The sequence below is a fragment of the Primulina eburnea genome, chromosome 10 (genome assembly GCF_022965805.1).
Source record: "Primulina eburnea isolate SZY01 chromosome 10, ASM2296580v1, whole genome shotgun sequence".
NCBI lineage: Eukaryota > Viridiplantae > Streptophyta > Magnoliopsida > Lamiales > Gesneriaceae > Primulina > Primulina eburnea.
Window position 1 is genome coordinate 11,249,404 of NC_133110.1, and position 17,536 is coordinate 11,266,939.

Below are 17,536 nucleotides of genomic sequence, written 5' to 3' on the forward strand. Positions count from 1 at the left end.
GCTATCTCGAACTTTGAGGAACACTTGGGTTAAATCAATAATTTTTGAGGTTATGGGAATTGATTTTGGGTTTAATAAACTTAAAATTTCTGAAATGTATGTACGAGAAACCTATAAAGTGGGATTAGGAACGCCAAGAACTTATGGGTAATTGTTGGATTCTTACGATTAATGACAAATCGGATAATTTTCGAGGAAATTAAGAATTAATTTTGTAATTTTTTTAGAAATTTGGAGACTAGTTTATCAGTAGTAAGTGAGAATTGAACGGTTTAAATAGTAAGAATTTTCGGTTATTTAGGCTCGAAGAAAATACATAATATTTAGATATTTGGGTTATAATGTTATAATGAATGGTAACCAAGGACATTGTAGGATGAATCAATCTTAGGCGTGAAAAACTAAGCGTTAGTGAAATAATATTGTGGAAAATTAAGAATTTAAAGTGACGACGATTTAAGGTAAATTTGATCGGTTAGTTAAGTTATAAGGATAAACATTGAGTTAGTAAATTTTTGGGAATATAAGTTTGATGTGTCACAAGTTTTAGTCATGATCATAACAGTTAAGATTATACCTGGTGAGAATTTAAATTTTTTTTGAAAGTTGGGCACAATGAGGTTTACTTAATTGATAAACGCACGCAAGAGGTGAGGTCGACACTTTGTGTAGAACCCGAAAATCAGATTACGTATAATCCATGCATAATTGCTACTATTTAAATTAAAAATGAATATTTTATATAAATATGAAGTGTTTGATTTATTTTAATAATTTTAAATCGTGATTATTTATTTTAAAGGTAAATGTTTAGTTTTATCTTTTCAGGATAAATACGCGAGGTCGGACCGGAGTTTGGATATTAGAGTAAGATTAATAATATTATTAATAATAAGATTAATAATAAGAAAATATTCTTAAGTTTAATTTAAGTCAAAGAATAAGTTAATTTAAAGAAAAAGAATGTCCTTGGGATTTAATAAATTAATTAGAGCTAGGTTGGTAAATAATTTCTTTAGGTTAATATTTAATTAAAGCTTAAATTAAAATATGTAAACATATGGGGATGAATTAATCTAGGTACAATATATTCAAGAAATTAAACATAGCATTTGAATATATAAATTTGAAGTCATGTATGTCATGCAAGGTTCTAAACAAGATTCTAAACTAAATTAATTTGTGAATACATTAAAATATATATAATGGAGGTTTAAAATCTTAAACAATTAAAATGCAAATTTAAACCATAAAATACCATTCAAAATAAGTTGGAATTTGGTCAATACAATTCAAAGGTGTAGTAACTTTTCCTTTCAAAGTACCTATAATGAGACTTCATGGTGTATTCATTTCCCATTGGTAATTCACTAAGTAGTAGTAAATTCAAATATTATAATTCATATCATTTTCCTCAAACCAAGATCTAAGCAATATCGAACACATGTAGTAGCAAAGAATCGGCTAAGCAAGGGAATGAATATAATTTCAAAAATCCATTCAATTCTTGCACTTGTAACCTCCATCTTAATGCACTTCAATACCCATTTATCACCCCTTGAACCTTCATCTTCATTATCTACATTTCCTACACACCCTACCCTCGAAATCATCAGAGAACCAACAGCTTAGAACCGAGACTCAGCAGCAATAAAATAAGAGAAGAAGAGGCATTTCAAATTCCTTCAACCCTTGACTTGTAACCCCCAATTTAATGGATATTAAGACTCCTTTATCACCTCCTAAATACTCATCTCTATTGTCTAGCAATCACACACCATTACATTTGAAAATATCAGAAAAACAGTAGCTTAGAATCGTGACAGAACAGCATCAAAAAAGTAGGAAAGAAAAGAAGATCCAACTCCGACTCCGTTGCGTCGTATTCGTCGTGTTGATTTGTTTTTGTCAAAACAAATTCCAGGCATGTATATATTGTTTCTTTGCTCTACAATCAAGTCCTATAGATATTTTAAATCATTATATATATATTCATGATTCAAGCAACAACTCGAAATTACTGCAACTTTCAAACAAAGCAAAAATTATGTACAAAGTTCTCGGATCCTTTGGTTTCAATGTCACGGTTTGGGTGTGTTTTGTTGCTTACAGGGAGTTGCTCGGTTCCATGCTCTCAAGGCTGCTTCTAGACATAATTTAGAATGTGTTAGGGTGTTATTGGTCCATTGTTTTACATCCACAACCTCACAAATACAGAAATGACAGCAAAATCTTTCTTAAGTGCATAAGTGAGTCTCGGTTTTGGTTCTTTCAATGGTTAAGGTGTGTATTCGAATCTTGGCTGTCCTAGGACCATAGCCACGGTTAGAACACTCCTTATCATGTTTAGGACGTGACCAAAGTGTCCTTTCAAGGCTTGGGTCATGGTTCCCTCAGAATTTTTAAACAACCACACAAGTGCATATTTCGAATTTTATTTCCTATATTAGTAGGTTTCGGTTTTTGGATGTTGTTTGGATTATGGTTGGCTCCTAGCCCATAGCCATGGTTTATACAACACTCCATCATGTCTAGATCGAGACATGGTCACTCAAATGGCCATTGGAACGATACAAGACAACAAAACGATGCAATACATCACACTATATAGAAAGTGGCTCTCTCGGTTTTGAGATTTGATTGTCCTAGGTGTTTGCTTGGGTTGTGGTTTGCTTTTAGCCCTTAGCCATGGTCCAAGCCATGCCTTAGGATGTTAGTAAGAGTCTCGGGTTGGTGTTTCAAGCCCCAATGACCATTAGTTTCATAAATTGATCAAAACAAGCACAATAGTGGCTGCTGCTATTTCTGGTTTTTTTACAGCAACAATGGGTCACAGTTTTGGTGCTTGTTTGAGTTCTTGGTTGGATTTTAGCCCATATCCTTGGATTCGACAGTACCTTAATGAGTTAGGAAGGTCGTGTTTTTGGCCGTTTGTGATTTGGTCGAGAGGTCGTACGAGAATTTACGGTGAAAGGTGCCAAAATGACTCTCGAAAGAGTGTTTTATGTTTTTGGATTCCTTTCACCCATTTTCGTGTTTTACAGTTATTATGCATATTTTTCAGTATGTTTGGGATATTTTAATCATGGTTAAACGTCGGTTTAATGTTGGTTCGGTTTGGTACGATACCATGATTAAAAATCAAGTGGTTTGTCCTAATAGTCTCGTTTTTAGTTCGATTGTTAAGTTTTTGTCAAGTTAGGATTTATTGCATGTGTCACATATTAGAATTAAGTCGCAGCAAGCCTGGGAGCGATTCAACTCATCCGGTAAAAATAAGGTTATAATTACATTACGTGCACAAAAATATAAAATGTTTATTTTTGAGATATATGCTATGTGTCTTGTGGCCACCTTATGCTTATGGGTTTGGAAGTCGGTAGACGCAACCGAGGACCTCTCCACCCGGTGACTTACGACCGATTTATGATTATGTATGGGTACGGACATCCAGTCCTAGGGCTGTGATTGATCTCTACCGCCCAGTATACCGTGGTTTAGTCTGATCAGGCGCTCACGTTATGTTATGGGCCACTTGCTTAGAAACATTATCTCTACCAGAAAATTATGATATATTATGACAGAGCTCTATTGAGAAAAGCTTTTATGTATGATTTTCAGATATGCACGTAGTTATAATTATTAATGATACGATTTTCCACGTACACTTTACGATACCCTATTTTTACGTTGCATGCAATTTTATGATATATTTACTTGTTATTATTCATGATATATACATGTTGAGTCTTTAGACTCACTAGACTTGATTGTTGTAGGTATTGATGAGGTCAAGACCGCGGGCGGAGACCAGTGAGCGATCTTGGGACAACAGTAGTAAACATGAGGACCTCATGCTTTAATTTACGCACCTTTTATCATTCAAACTCGATTTTAACATGTTGGATTATTTTTAAATTGGTGTTGAAATACAATGTTGACTTCCGCTGTTATTTTAAAGTTAAAATTATTTACATGTTTATTTTATAAATTGGGCAAGTTATTTATTTATTTAGAAAAATTTTAATAATTCCGCAAAATTATGAATACGAAATACGGGCCTTGACAGTTGGTATCAGAGCCTATGATCTTGTAAAGGGTTGTACTACTACTGCTCACGAGAAGCTCATGAAGTCACGTCTTCGGTTTGTAAGTTTTACGATTATGCATTTCATTTAAAGCACGAAATATTTTTACATCATGATTGCATGAAAGATTTTATGTCAAGATTACGATTATGCAGTATTTATTTAAATTTTAAGAAATAGTGGAATTATGCATGTTGGTTACGTATGGGTTATAATTATGGAACAGCATGCCTCCTAGACGGCGTATTGGACGCCCGAGAGGTGGTGGTGAGCACCGTCATGAGGACGTTGAGGATCAGAGGCAAGAGAGACAGGGACCTCCACCCCCTCCACCAGACATGAACGCCCAGATGTTAGCTGGGATGACTCAGTTATTCGCACAGTTTGCGGGGAACAATGCAGTGGGAGCCAGACAGGCGGGGCCGGAGGCTATCTATGAACGGTTCATGAAGATGCGACCGAAGGAATTCTTAGGGACGTTATATCCTATGGCTGCCGAGGGCTGGAATAAGTCCCTTGAGGTTATTTTCGAGTTCATGGGGCTCGAAGATGGAGATAGGGTTCGTTGTGCGACTTATCTATTCGGAGGAGACGCTCGTCTGTGGTGGGAAGAAGCATCCGTAGCTGTGGATTTGGCTACTCTGAGTTGGGAGCACTTCACAGAGGTATTCTACTCTAAATACTTTACTGACGAGGTGCGTTCCAGGTTGACAAGGGAGTTTATGACCCCGAGGCAGGGAGACATGACTGTTACGGAGTTTATCCATAAGTTTGAGAGGGGTTGTCACTTTGTACCCTGATTGCAAATGATGCTGGTGCCAAATTGAGGCATTTTATGGATGGTCTGCGGCCGATCTTGCGCCGTGATGTTAGGGTGGCTGGCCCTACTACCTATGTGAAAGGATCGGTAAATAGAGTGAAGAGTGTTTAGAAGGGGGGGTTGAATAAACACTGCTCAATTTATTCAAATTCTTCGACAAACTGATTTCAGTTATGTTATAAACTGAATCTATATATCCCGTCGGTCAATAACAATCAGTTAAACTGACTAAACAGTTGCGGAAAACTAACTGACTGAGAGATAGAGTATCTAACTGAAAATGATAACTGGAAGTAATAAAGACACAATTTGTTTCTGGATGTTCGGAGACTTGAATAACTCCTACGTCACCCCTTCTATCACGAAGATAGGATATTCACTAAAAGACTTTGATCAAATACAAAACAATGTACTGACCCACTTCAGTTTGCACTTATCACTTTGCCAATACTGAAACTCTTAGTATACAACACTGTTGGAACTTTTCAAGTTCGCAATCTTGATTTTGATGTTAACAAAACTTGTTATTGTGTTTCTAACATATTTACTCAAGTGTGAAGTTGCAAACACAAGAAGCAAGCTGAAACTGAATTTTGCACAAACTGAATTTCTGGCGAGCTTCGGTGTTTTAAAGATATCTCTCAACTGGTTGATCCAAATGACAATCCGCGAATTGTACTGATTAGAAAACTCAATTTGGAACAAGTCGTATTTCACGTCAGTTGGGCAAAATCGGATGTTATCAAGGGCTAACTGATCGCTGAAGTGACGAACGGATTGCACGAAAACAGCAATCAGTTGGCTTTGAGCAGCTGTGGTATTTTGGTCATATCTCTCAGCTCGGTTATCGAAACGAAGCGATTGAGTATGCGTTGGAAAGATAAGACGAAGATCTACAAATCATTAATAGAAGTCGAAGTCTGAATCGAAGCTTAAGATGCTGCTAAATGGCGATGAAGCTACTGGTTCTGCACAAACTGAAATCAGCTAGACTGATTTCAGCACACCAGCTGAAACTGAACCAGCTGCTGACCAGTTGACCAGTCCAACTGAACCAGTTGAACTGAACCAGACCAACTGAACCAGTTGAACTGATTGACCAGTTGAGTTGACTAGAGTTGACCAGTCGGGAAATTTTTCAGCAAGACGAATTTGACCGTTGCACTTCCTGAAACAGTACAGAAACATTCCCAACGGTCATATTCTTGTGTCTAACGTATATATCAGTGTTGGGGCTTATAAATACAACATCTTGAAGATCAAACAAGAGCTTTTGAAGTGGATTCAAAGCATGGGCACTTGGCATAAAGAAATCAGTTAGTTGAGAGCACAAGCCCTTGTGTGAGGATACATTTGAGATGTACACTGTAACTGATATATTCTTCACACACAATCACTCACACATATACAAGAGAGTTGAGCATCAAAGAGTAGTTGAGTGAGTCTTGCACAAAGACAATAAACTTGTGTATGTAGTCTTTGCATATGAGACATTAAACAATATGCTGATTGTGAGGTGCTGCCTACAATCTTGAGTACTAGGAGTTCAGTTTTAGGCAGTGGGTAAGTCCTAGCTGAATGGGTTTGTACAATGAGTTGTATAAATCAAAGTCTTCTAGTAGATCCTTCCCAAGGGGAAGAAGGGGTGACGTAGGAGTGTTTGAAATCTCCGAACATCCATAAACAAATTCGTGTCTATTTATTTATTGCATTTACTTATGATTTCCATAGTTTTAAAGATGCATTGTTGAAGCATTTTATGTGTTCTTCAAATACCAAAATATTGTACACCAAGTGTTTGATAAAATGCTTCAACTGAATATTTTAACTCATTCAACGTGCATATATTTTAAATGGTTTACAAAATATTTATTCGGTTTCTACGAAGGATTATTTCGAGTATTTTCCGCTTGGTTTGAACAACAAACTCGATTTAATTCATCGGTGTTCAATATTTCAAGAACCGAGCTATTGTAGCTCAACGATTACCCCCCCCTAATAGATCCTATCAAACACTTCTAACAGATCGTAACTGATCTTAGCACAACTTAGAAAATATATCAAACGATTACAAAGTGCTATGAAAGCTCTAGAATGTAGTTGATCGTGCAAAACTTGCACAGTGAAATCCCCAATAAAATATTATTTTGTATGCTCAAAAATTGATCGCAAGTGCACGACGTCAAGTTATAATATAGTGTACGTGAGTACGAGTATCGTTCCGCTGAAGACTGTGTTTAACAATTATTATTTTCAGTTATTTGACATTTAGCAACGAAAATTGATTTGTGTGATTATTCTTACTATACTCAAATAAATATTCAATTAAAATGATTCAACAAGCAATGAGTGAGAATTTATATCTAAAATGTTGAGTTGAAATTCAATGAGAAATGGATTTGTTGGGAATCTCGGTTCACCTACCCCTCGTTAATTAATTAATTCGTTCGATCGTGATCTACGCTTCCGACAGGATTTCCTATTCTAGTGAACACACTCTCTCGAGCTGTGTCAAACTAATTCGACTCAATGAAGTAATTAAATGTCTTTAATTATTTATCAAGAGTGAATAGCATTTCGATATATGAAATCCCCTAATTTTCGACCCTTAGGACTATGATTATCGGCAGGTATCCAATTTCATATATCTATGTAAATTGTAGATCCGCGAATTATACTACTCGATCTTATCACTCGTTATTCTCTCGAACTCACTCGTGATATGAAAACGTCGTTAAAGTTAGCTACACTTTAATGACACGGTAAAACAGTAGTAAAATCAAGAATAACGCACAATCGAAATATAAATTAACTCAATTCAACGTTCGGGGTAGGATCCCCTTAATCCCAACAAATAATAAAGTTAGCTACTAGAATTCATAGCAAAAATAAATGCAACAATGTTTAAAACGAAAGAACTAGATTAGAAATACTAGGCGAGACGAAATCTGCGAAGAACGGTGCTTGGAATCTTCAAATCTTCAATTCAAGCGCAAAAGTGCTCTCAAAACTCGATGACGGCTGAAGAATCCTCTCTTAATATCTCTGAATGTCGACCAAAAACGTCTCACAGCCCTTTCCATTCCAACCATCCTTCCAACTAAGGTAAGAAATCGAGCATGAAATCTTGCCAAAAATAGGTGGCGCTCGGGCGGTAGAAAATTACCGCTCGAGCGCCACACCTTCTGTGAATCTCCTTGGGAAGTGCAGCATTCGCGCTCGGGCGGTAGAAAACTACCGCTCGAGCGCCGACCCTTCTGTAGAGAGGCTTTTGTAAGGCATCTCCCGCGCTCTGGCGGTAGAAAATTACCGCCCGAGCGCCGACCTTTCTGTCGAATTCCTCGGCCTTTCATCTTTCGCGCTCGGGCGCTACAATTTCACCGCCCGAGCGCCGCCTTTTATGCTCCCTTTTTGCTTCGGTTCGCACTTTGCTCCATATTCGGCTTTCCGGTCACTTTTCCTGCAAATTCATCATGCCCGAGTGAGATATAATAAAATGCAAATATTTACTCTAAAATGAACAGAATGTGATTGAAATAAACGATGCACAATGCAAAACACACACAGACTAATGCGATAAAACATGTAAAAACGACACATATCAACCCCCTCATACTAACTTTTTGCTTGCCCTCAAGCAAAATAGGTTACAACCCACGATCAAAATACGACATCAACACAAAATGAAAGAATTAAACTAACGAAACCGATGGTGAAGTAGCAAACCGGTATCTCCTGCCTCAGCGGGTGTTTGAACCACATCTAATTAGTCAAGCACAACATTCACCAATACCCCCTTTTAAAGCACCTTATAACATTTTGATTTTGACCAGAAAGTGTGGTCGTGTGTGTGCTGTGGGTCTCACTAGCTCGTGCTTCAGACAGTTTCATTTGCAAATCATGCGAGCCACCAAATCAACAGTTCAATGCAAGTTTCCCTATCCCGAGTTCTGTTTCTAGTCGTGACCAACAAGTGAACACAAAGCGGCTAATTTTCAAGTTTGTACACCAGGAATTAGGGAGTCAATATCATGAGGTTTCGAACGGCTAAAGAAGATGGGACGTACACTGATCATTTTCATTATGCACTTGTCAAAATTTTTATCTGACATTCCTCGACGCCTTACTTCTCCATCTATTTAGCCTTGGGATAGGATTTCATCCCCCTTTTTTTTTTTTGGCTCCCCCACACCTTACATCCTCTTTTTGCATATACAACACTCTTGTTGTAATGCTTCTTTTTTTTCTTATTATTATTATTATTATTATTATTATTATTTTGTTGCATAATTTTCTCAAGTGTACTCCCTAAATTTTGAGTATATGGAATGTTTGTTTGGTTGGCTTAGGGATACTCTTGAGGTATTATGCGCAATTGGGACGAAAGTTATTCCGGTGGGTTCAAAAGATCTATGCTATTTCATGTCACTGGTCGGTCGCGACTGTCAACAAAATTCATTCAAGTTCGACTTGCATCTCATGTTATTCCAGTTCCTCCCACAGATTCTTAAACTCGACTATCGTGTACACTACTAATAATACCCACAATGTACGCATATAGAATAAACATTTCATTTCATTGGGGTATTCATAACGTGTGATACGACTAAGTAACATGCAGTTCCTTCATCCCACACTCATCATCGGCTACCAATTCACTAATGTCACCATCACTGCTACTCATGCAAAACACAGACGAATGCAAACAAATAAGAAGACGTATAACGACCCCCTCATACTAGACTTGTGCAATGTCCCCATTGCACAAAAGACTCAAAGCATAGACATGCAAACACAACTGCAGACTAATAAACATGAAAGCGAATAAACATGCTAGACGGAAACAATGCAAAGAAAGAAAAACAGGAAACAGCTAAAAGAAAGAAAAAAAATAAATGTGCAAAAGAGGGGAAAACAGTAAACTCCCTTGATCACGTGTCGTCATCATCGTGCTCCGGCGGTGGCACTCCTGCGGCCTCCCCATGCTGAGAATAATCATATAGGAACTGGAATGGGGGAGGAGGTATCGGAGTCGGTGGAATGGTCGACGGGTCAACGCCCCCGTGCACAAGCAAAGATCGCATAATAGAGTCAATGTGAGATAGGTGGTCCGTGACATACGAGTTGAACTGACTCTGATATGCTTGGAAGGCGAGATTTTCATCCATCTTATCATTCTGCGTTCGCCTGCGGGGTTGTGGTGGGAGGCGTTGTGGTACGGCAGTGCTGGATCCACCCGCATCCTCCGCCCGAGAGGGAAAGTCCGCCCGTCTCTTTGCCCTTTTCCGTTGTTCGTCCTCCCGGCAAATTGGCTTCATCGGTTGAAGCCACTCCTCGTCGTCCCTGAAATGCACCCCGGCCCGGGCACATAATTCGGAAATGATGGTCGGGAAGAATAGACCTATGTGTCTGTTGTGGGTGCTCAGTGTGATTTGCGAATTGATAAGTTTTCCCACATCGATGTCATACCCTCGGTGCAACGCAAAAAGTAACACCGCACGCTCCTTTGGCACCTCGCTTTTGTGCGAGACTGGCATCATCCGCCGGGCCACAAACAAGTACCACAAAGCAATATCCGCTCTCAAGTATTTCTCATCGAAGCAACTCGGCAATCCACCCAATGGTTTCCACATTGCACCCGGGTGGCACAAAGTCTCGATAATCAGATTGTAGTCGGGACTAACCATCTATGCCTGGAAAATAGAGTCATCTACCTCGGCCGTTTCCAGGAGGGCGTTAATCGTGGTCGAATCGAACGACACAAGCTTGCCCCTAACAAATGCCCTCCCATCAGTGCGCTCGACGGCATTGGCGTAGAATTCCCTAACCACCGATACCACAGCCGCCTTAGGTTGCTCGCTAAATTTGTCCCAACCTCTTCTTTCTAATTCCACCATGGGTGGCATATATCGATCCTCAAAAGTATTACGAAATCCCCTCTCAGGTATGGGGTTTCGGTGAATTTTAGCATGGTCATATCTAGCACGAGCCTCCGCACTTACGAAACGTGTTCTATCAAATGAAGATGAAGAGGAGGAGCTGGGGTTACCTTTTTGCTTCTTGGGAGCCATAGAATGTGAAGATGGAGATTGTAGGTGACCGGAGAGGGTTATTCTTGCTTCCTACGGAGGATTTCGCCTTGTTACCGGAGACTAGAATGGATATTGAAAGCCTGCACTACAAAATTGAAAGAACACAATTAGAATAGTTAGGGATTTGGAGAGGGGAATTTGGGGATTTTCGTGCAGAATGAAGAAGGGGAGAGGGGTTCTCGCGACTTAATAACAATCGCGCTCGAGCGGTAAAGAATTACCGCTCGAGCGCAAACCTCTCTGGATTTGGTGTCTAAGGTAAACGCTCGCGCTCGGGCGGTAATTTTATACCGCTCGAGCGCCAACCTCTCGAGAACTTTTTATGCTTAGGGCGCGCTCGAGCGGTAGAAAACTACCGCCCGAGCGCCGAGTTCTCGGGAAGATTACACCATTTTTTTTTAATAAACAACAGTAAAATAAAATAAAATACGCTGATAAGAAGGAAAAAAAATAATTAAATGCAAGAGAAGGGAAGGAGAAGCAGTTCTCAATTTATAGTCGAGAGCTTGACTGTCGGCCAGTCTTAGTTCGAATCGTCTTAGAACCGGGTGATTCCAAGTTGCGGCTCAATTGTGCCACACATGTAGTGCTTCAGGCGCTGGGCATTGACCATAAATGTCCCGTCCTTTCTGTCTTTCAATTCTACAGCTCCCGATGGATATACTTTCGAAATCACAAATGGACCAGACCATCGTGATTTCAATTTTCCGGGAAAAAGTCACAGCCGGGAGTTGTAGAGTAGGACATTTTCACCTTCTTTGAACTCTCTCTCGATGATCCGCTTGTCATGGGCCTTCTTCGTCTTTTCCTTGTAGGTCAGTGCGAGATCATAGGCCAGATTCCGGAATTCCTCCAACTGATCTAGTTGAAGCAAACGTCGTTCACCTGCATCAGCAAAGTTAAAGTTTAGTGCTTTTGTTGCCCAATATGCCCGATGCTCTAACTCTACAGGTAGATGACATGCTTTACCAAACAAAATCCTATATGGTGTAGTGCCTATAGGTGTTTTAAAAGCAGTCCTATATGCCCAAAGAGCATAGTCTAACCTCACCGACCAATCTTTCCTATTGACACCTACCACCTTCTCCAAAATCCGCTTAATTTCTCGGTTAGACACTTCCACTTGACCACTCGTCTGGGGATGATAAGGGGTAGATATCTTATGTGTGACACCATATTTGCTCAAAAGTTTTTCAAATAGTTTGTTGCAAAAATGTGTGCCACCATCACTAATGATTGCTCGTGGTGTCCCAAATCGATTAAAAATGTTTTTCTTTAAAAATTTTAGGACCACTTGAGCATCATTAGTGGCATACGCTTCCGCTTCTACCCACTTAGACACATAATCCACCGCAACCAAAATGTATTTTTTCGTGAAAGAACTAGGAAACGGTCCCATAAAGTCTATCCCCCACACATCAAAAACCTCACACTCAATGATATTATTTAAAGGAATTTCGTGACGGTTAGAGATGTTACCTGTCCGCTGGCATTTATCACAATGTAGCGCATAAGAACGAGCATCTTTAAAGAGAGTTGGCCAATAAAAGCCACATTCAAGTACCTTGATGCCGTCCTTATTGGTCCGAAATGACCACCTACCTCACGGTCATGGCAATGGTTGAGAATCTGATCAAACTCTTCCTCCGCAACACACCGTCTTATCATGGCATCTGCACAAATTTTGAACAAAAACGGTTCCTCCCAAAAATAGTATTTCACGTCAGAAAATAATTTCTTTCGTTGGTGAAACGATAGGTTTGGTGGAGGGGTGCCTGTGACAAGAAAGTTAGCGAAATTTACATACCATGGACAATTTCTCACCTCAAAGAGTTGCTCATCAGGGAACCAATCATTGATAGCATGATCAACAGAATCATCACAAATAATTTCTAATCTAGACAAGTGATCCGCCACAACGTTCTCTACACCCTTCTTATCTCTTATTTCTAGATCAAACTCTTGTAGCAATAAGATCCACCAAAGTAAACGTGGCCTTGCATCTTTTTTAGCAAGTAAGTATTTAAGGGCAGAATGATCAGTGAATACAATTACTTTGGACAAAACAAGATATGCATGAAATTTGTCAAGTGCGAATACTACTGCAAGTAATTCCTTTTCAGTTGTCGCATAATTCAATTGAGCCTCATCTAAGGTCTTACTTGCATAGTAAATTGTGTGAAATACCTTGTTTCGCCGCTGGCCAAGTACGGCCCCCACTGCAGTGTCACTGGCGTCGCACATGATCTCGAAAGGTAGATCTCAATCCGGTGCTACCAAGACAGGAGCCGTCACCAAGCGCTCCTTCAACTTCTCATATTTCTGCAAACAGTCAGAATTGAAATCAAATGGCATATCTTTCATAAGTAGGGAAGATAGAGGTTTGGCAATTTTTGAAAAATCTTTTATAAAACGCCGATAAAAACCGGCGTGGCCTAGAAAACTTCTAACTCCTTTTATGGACGCCGGAGGTGGCAAGTTCTTGATGACCTCAACTTTCGCCTTATCCACCTCTATTCCGTGCTCTGAGATCTTGTGCCCAAGGACAATTCCCTCTTGTACCATGAAGTGGCACTTTTCCCAATTTAGCACCAAATTTGTCTCCTCACATCTCACTAACACCACCCTCAAGTTCTGCAAACAGTCATCAAAAGAAGGGCCGAAAATAGAGAAGTCATCCATAAAAATTTCAAGAAAAGTTTCTATCATATCATGGAATATAGCGGTCATGCAACGTTGAAATGTGGCAGGGGCATTACAAAGACCAAACGGCATGCGGCGAAAAGCGAAAGTTCCATAAGGACAAGTGAAAGTGGTTTTCTCTTGGTCCTCAGGTCCAATGGTGATTTGATTATACCCCGAATACCCATCAAGAAAACAATAAAACTCATGACCCTGCTAACCTCTCAAGCATTTGATCAATAAAGGGAAGGGGAAAGTGGTCTTTTCGGGTGGCATCATTCAATTTCCTATAATCAATGCACACACGCCATCCCGTAACAGTCCTGGTGGGTATCAGTTCATTTTTATCATTTGTAATCACAGTAATTCCACCCTTTTTTGGCACACACTGAACCGGACTTACCCATGCACTATCAGATATGGGATAGATAATACCTGCATCGAGTAGCTTAATCGTTTCAGCTTTCACTACCTCTTGCATCTTTGGATTTAATCTTCTTTGAGGTTGCACAAGAGGTGAGTACTTGTCTTCCATCAAGATTTTGTGCATACAGACTGATGGATTGATCCCTTTGATATCCGCCACCTTCCACGCGAACGTACCCTTGTGTGCTTTCAAGACTTTCAACAGTTTGTCCTCCATCACCTCTGTCAAAGCAGCAGAAATAATGACAGGTAAAGTGTTATGCTCACCTAGGTATACATACTTTAGGTGTGGAGGCAGTGGCTTCAGCTTGAGCGTTGGAGGCTCCTCCAGGCTTGATTTCTGTGGGATCAAGTCTTTTCGATCTCCCAAATCTTCTAACATCATCCTCATTGGCCTTCTCCATGGATGGTTGGCATTCAAGTATGCCACTATTGCAGCCTGGTTGTCGTCCAAATCATCTTCTCCCAATTCAGTAGTAATAGCAGCCTCCAAAGGATCTCTCAAAGCATCCTGCACATAGTTAGACACAAAGGCATCAAAAGGATCAATTCTATAACAACTATCAAAATGCAGTGTGTGCTTAAGTGCATTAAAGACATCAAAAGTAATCTCCTCCTCGCCCACTCGCAATCTCAACTTCCCTTCTTGTACATCAATCAATGTCTTGCTAGTCGCAAGGAATGGTCTCCTCAAAATGAGAGGCATCTCTGTATCCTCCTCCATGTCGAGCACCATGAAATCCGCAGGAAAAATGAAGTTGTCCACTTTCACTAGCACATCCTCAATCACTCCGCGGGGGTCCTTGACAGATCTGTCAGCCAGTTGCAATGACATCCTTGTCGGTTTTGGCTCTCCCAACTCAAGTTTCCTAAACACAGACAATAGCATCAGATTAATACTTGCACCAAGATCACATAGTGCTTTATGAAAAACAACATCACCAATCATGCAAGGAATAGAGAAACTCCCTGGGTCTTTTAGCTTCGGTGGGATTTTGTTTTGCACCAAAGCGGAGCAATTTTCAGTCAAGTTCACTGTCATGTGACCCTCTAACTTCCTCTTATTTGCTAAAATATCCTTCAAAAATTTAGCATAACTAGGCATTTGCATTAGAGCATCGGCAAAGGGAATATTGATATGCAACTTTTTAAACACCTCAAGGAACTTACCGAATTGTGCATCTAGTTTTGCTTTTTTCAATGCTGCAGGGAAGGGTGGAGGAATAACAATTTTTGGTTGTGCAGTGGGTGCTAATGTAGAGTTAGAGGACTTACCTTTAGATGTCGCAGTTTTCTCATCCTCTTTTTGAGTTTTCTCTTTTTCCTTCGACTCCAAAACATTCCCACTCTTCAACTCGATGGCCTTCACTTGCTCTTTTGGATTAGTCTCTGTGTTACTTGGCAAGGTGCCTTTCTCTCTACTCGCTATCATCTTCGCTAATTGACCAATCTGATTCTCAAGTCCTTTAATCGATGCATCCTGATTTTGAAGTCTAGTTTCAGTGGATGAAATAAACTTAGACATCATTTGCTCCAAGTTGGACTTTTCTTCTCTAGGAGGGTCTGATCTATACATCGGTTTTTTGCCATATTGTTGTCCTCTTTGCGGTCTATTCTGACTGTTTTGACCGCTCCATGAGAAGTTAGGATGTTGCCTCCACCCAGGATTGTATGTGTTCGAGTAAGGGTCATGCCTTGGGCGGTTTTGGACTCCCACTTGGTTCACTGGTGCCTCATTTTGCACATAGAATGGATTGTCGTCTTGACAGTCCTTCGCATAGTGTTCCCATCCACACTTTTCACAGAATAACTCTTGGAGACGCATCGCCGTGCCACCCACATTCAAGCCGTCTATTTTCCTGTTTAAAGCATCAAGTTGTGCAGTAATAGCAGAAAAATCAGTTACCTGGTGCACTCCTGCACTTCTCCGCTGGTTGTTCCTGTCAGATTGAGGATGATAACTGCTAGCAGCCATCTCCTCCAACAACTCATGTCCTTCTTCCGCAGTCTTCCTCAACAGGTTCCCACACGCAGCAGCATCTATCATCGTACGGTTAGGAGTAAGCAAACCGTAATAAAAAGTTTGAACGACTAACCCAAGTGGTAACTCGTGATGTGGGCATCTTCTTAGTAGGTCCTTGAAGCGTTCCCATGCCTCATATAAAGATTCTTGATCAAATTGAGCGAATGTTGTAATGTCTGCCCGCAGCTTCATGGTTTTGGAGGGAGGGAAGTATTTGATGAGAAATGCTTTCGCCATGTCCTCCCATGTAGCGATCGAACCTACAGGCAAACAATTTAACCACGCTTTAGCTTTAATACGTAGGGAGAAAGGAAATAAACGCAACCTAACAGCATCATCAGAAACTCCAGTAAATTTAAAGGTATCGCAGATTTCAAGAAAATCCGCGATGTGCGTGTTTGGATCATCCACTGCAGTTCCTCCGAATTGGACTGTGTTCTGAATCATCTGGATTATGGCTGGATTGATTTCAAAATGATTCGCCCGCACGATAGGTCTCACAATGCTAGGGCGTGCACCCTCCAAAGAAGGTTGGGCATACTCCAGCATCGGTATGCGGCGTGGAATCTCGATTTTTCTATCCTCACGCTGTTCCTCCTCACGTTCTGGCCCTTGTCTCTCCATCAGTTCTTTAAGCCTCTGCTGTTGTCTCCTCTTGCGGAAGGTTCTTTCAATTTCAGGATCGAATTCAAGCTCCACGTCAAGTGACTTTGGCATGCACTGGAAGGGATATCTGAAATAAAATGTGAAGTGTTATCTCAAGAGAAATAAATTAATGCTAAAGAAAATAACTAAAAATAAAATTGTAGATTAACAGTCCCCGACAATGGCGCCAAAAACTTGATCGAGCAAAACTTGCATAGTGAAATCCCCAATAAAATATTATTTTGTATGCTCAAAAATTGATCGCAAGTGCACGACGTCAAGTTATAATATAGTGTACGTGAGTACGAGTATCGTTCCGCTGAAGACTGTGTTTAACAATTATTATTTTCAGTTATTTAACATTTAGCAACGAAAATTGATTTGTGTGATTATTTCTACTATACTCAAATAAATATGCAATTAAAATGATTCAACAAGCAATGAGTGAGAATTTATATCTAAAATGTTGAGTTGAAATTCAATGAGAAATGGATTTTTTGGGAATCTCGGTTCACCTACCCCTCGTTAATTAATTAATTCGTTCGATCGTGATCTACGTTTCCGACAGGATTTCCTATTCTAGTGAACACTCTCTCTCGAGCTATGTCAAACTAATTCGACTCAATGAAGTAATTAAATGTCTTTAATTATTTATCAAGAGTGAATTGCATTTCGATCTATGAAATCTCCTAATTTTCGACCCTTAGGACTATGATTATCGGCACGTATCCAATTTCATATATCTATGTAAATTGTAGAT

At 39.8% G+C, this 17,536-nt stretch overlaps 1 non-coding gene across 1 annotated transcript; it reads left to right on the plus strand.

The window, feature by feature from the left end:
• Positions 1-16,213: 16,213 nt before the first annotated feature.
• Positions 16,214-16,319, plus strand: LOC140804077 (small nucleolar RNA R71). Its single transcript, XR_012112037.1, has one exon. It is a non-coding gene; the product is annotated as a small nucleolar RNA R71 (small nucleolar RNA).
• Positions 16,320-17,536: the final 1,217 nt, after the last annotated feature.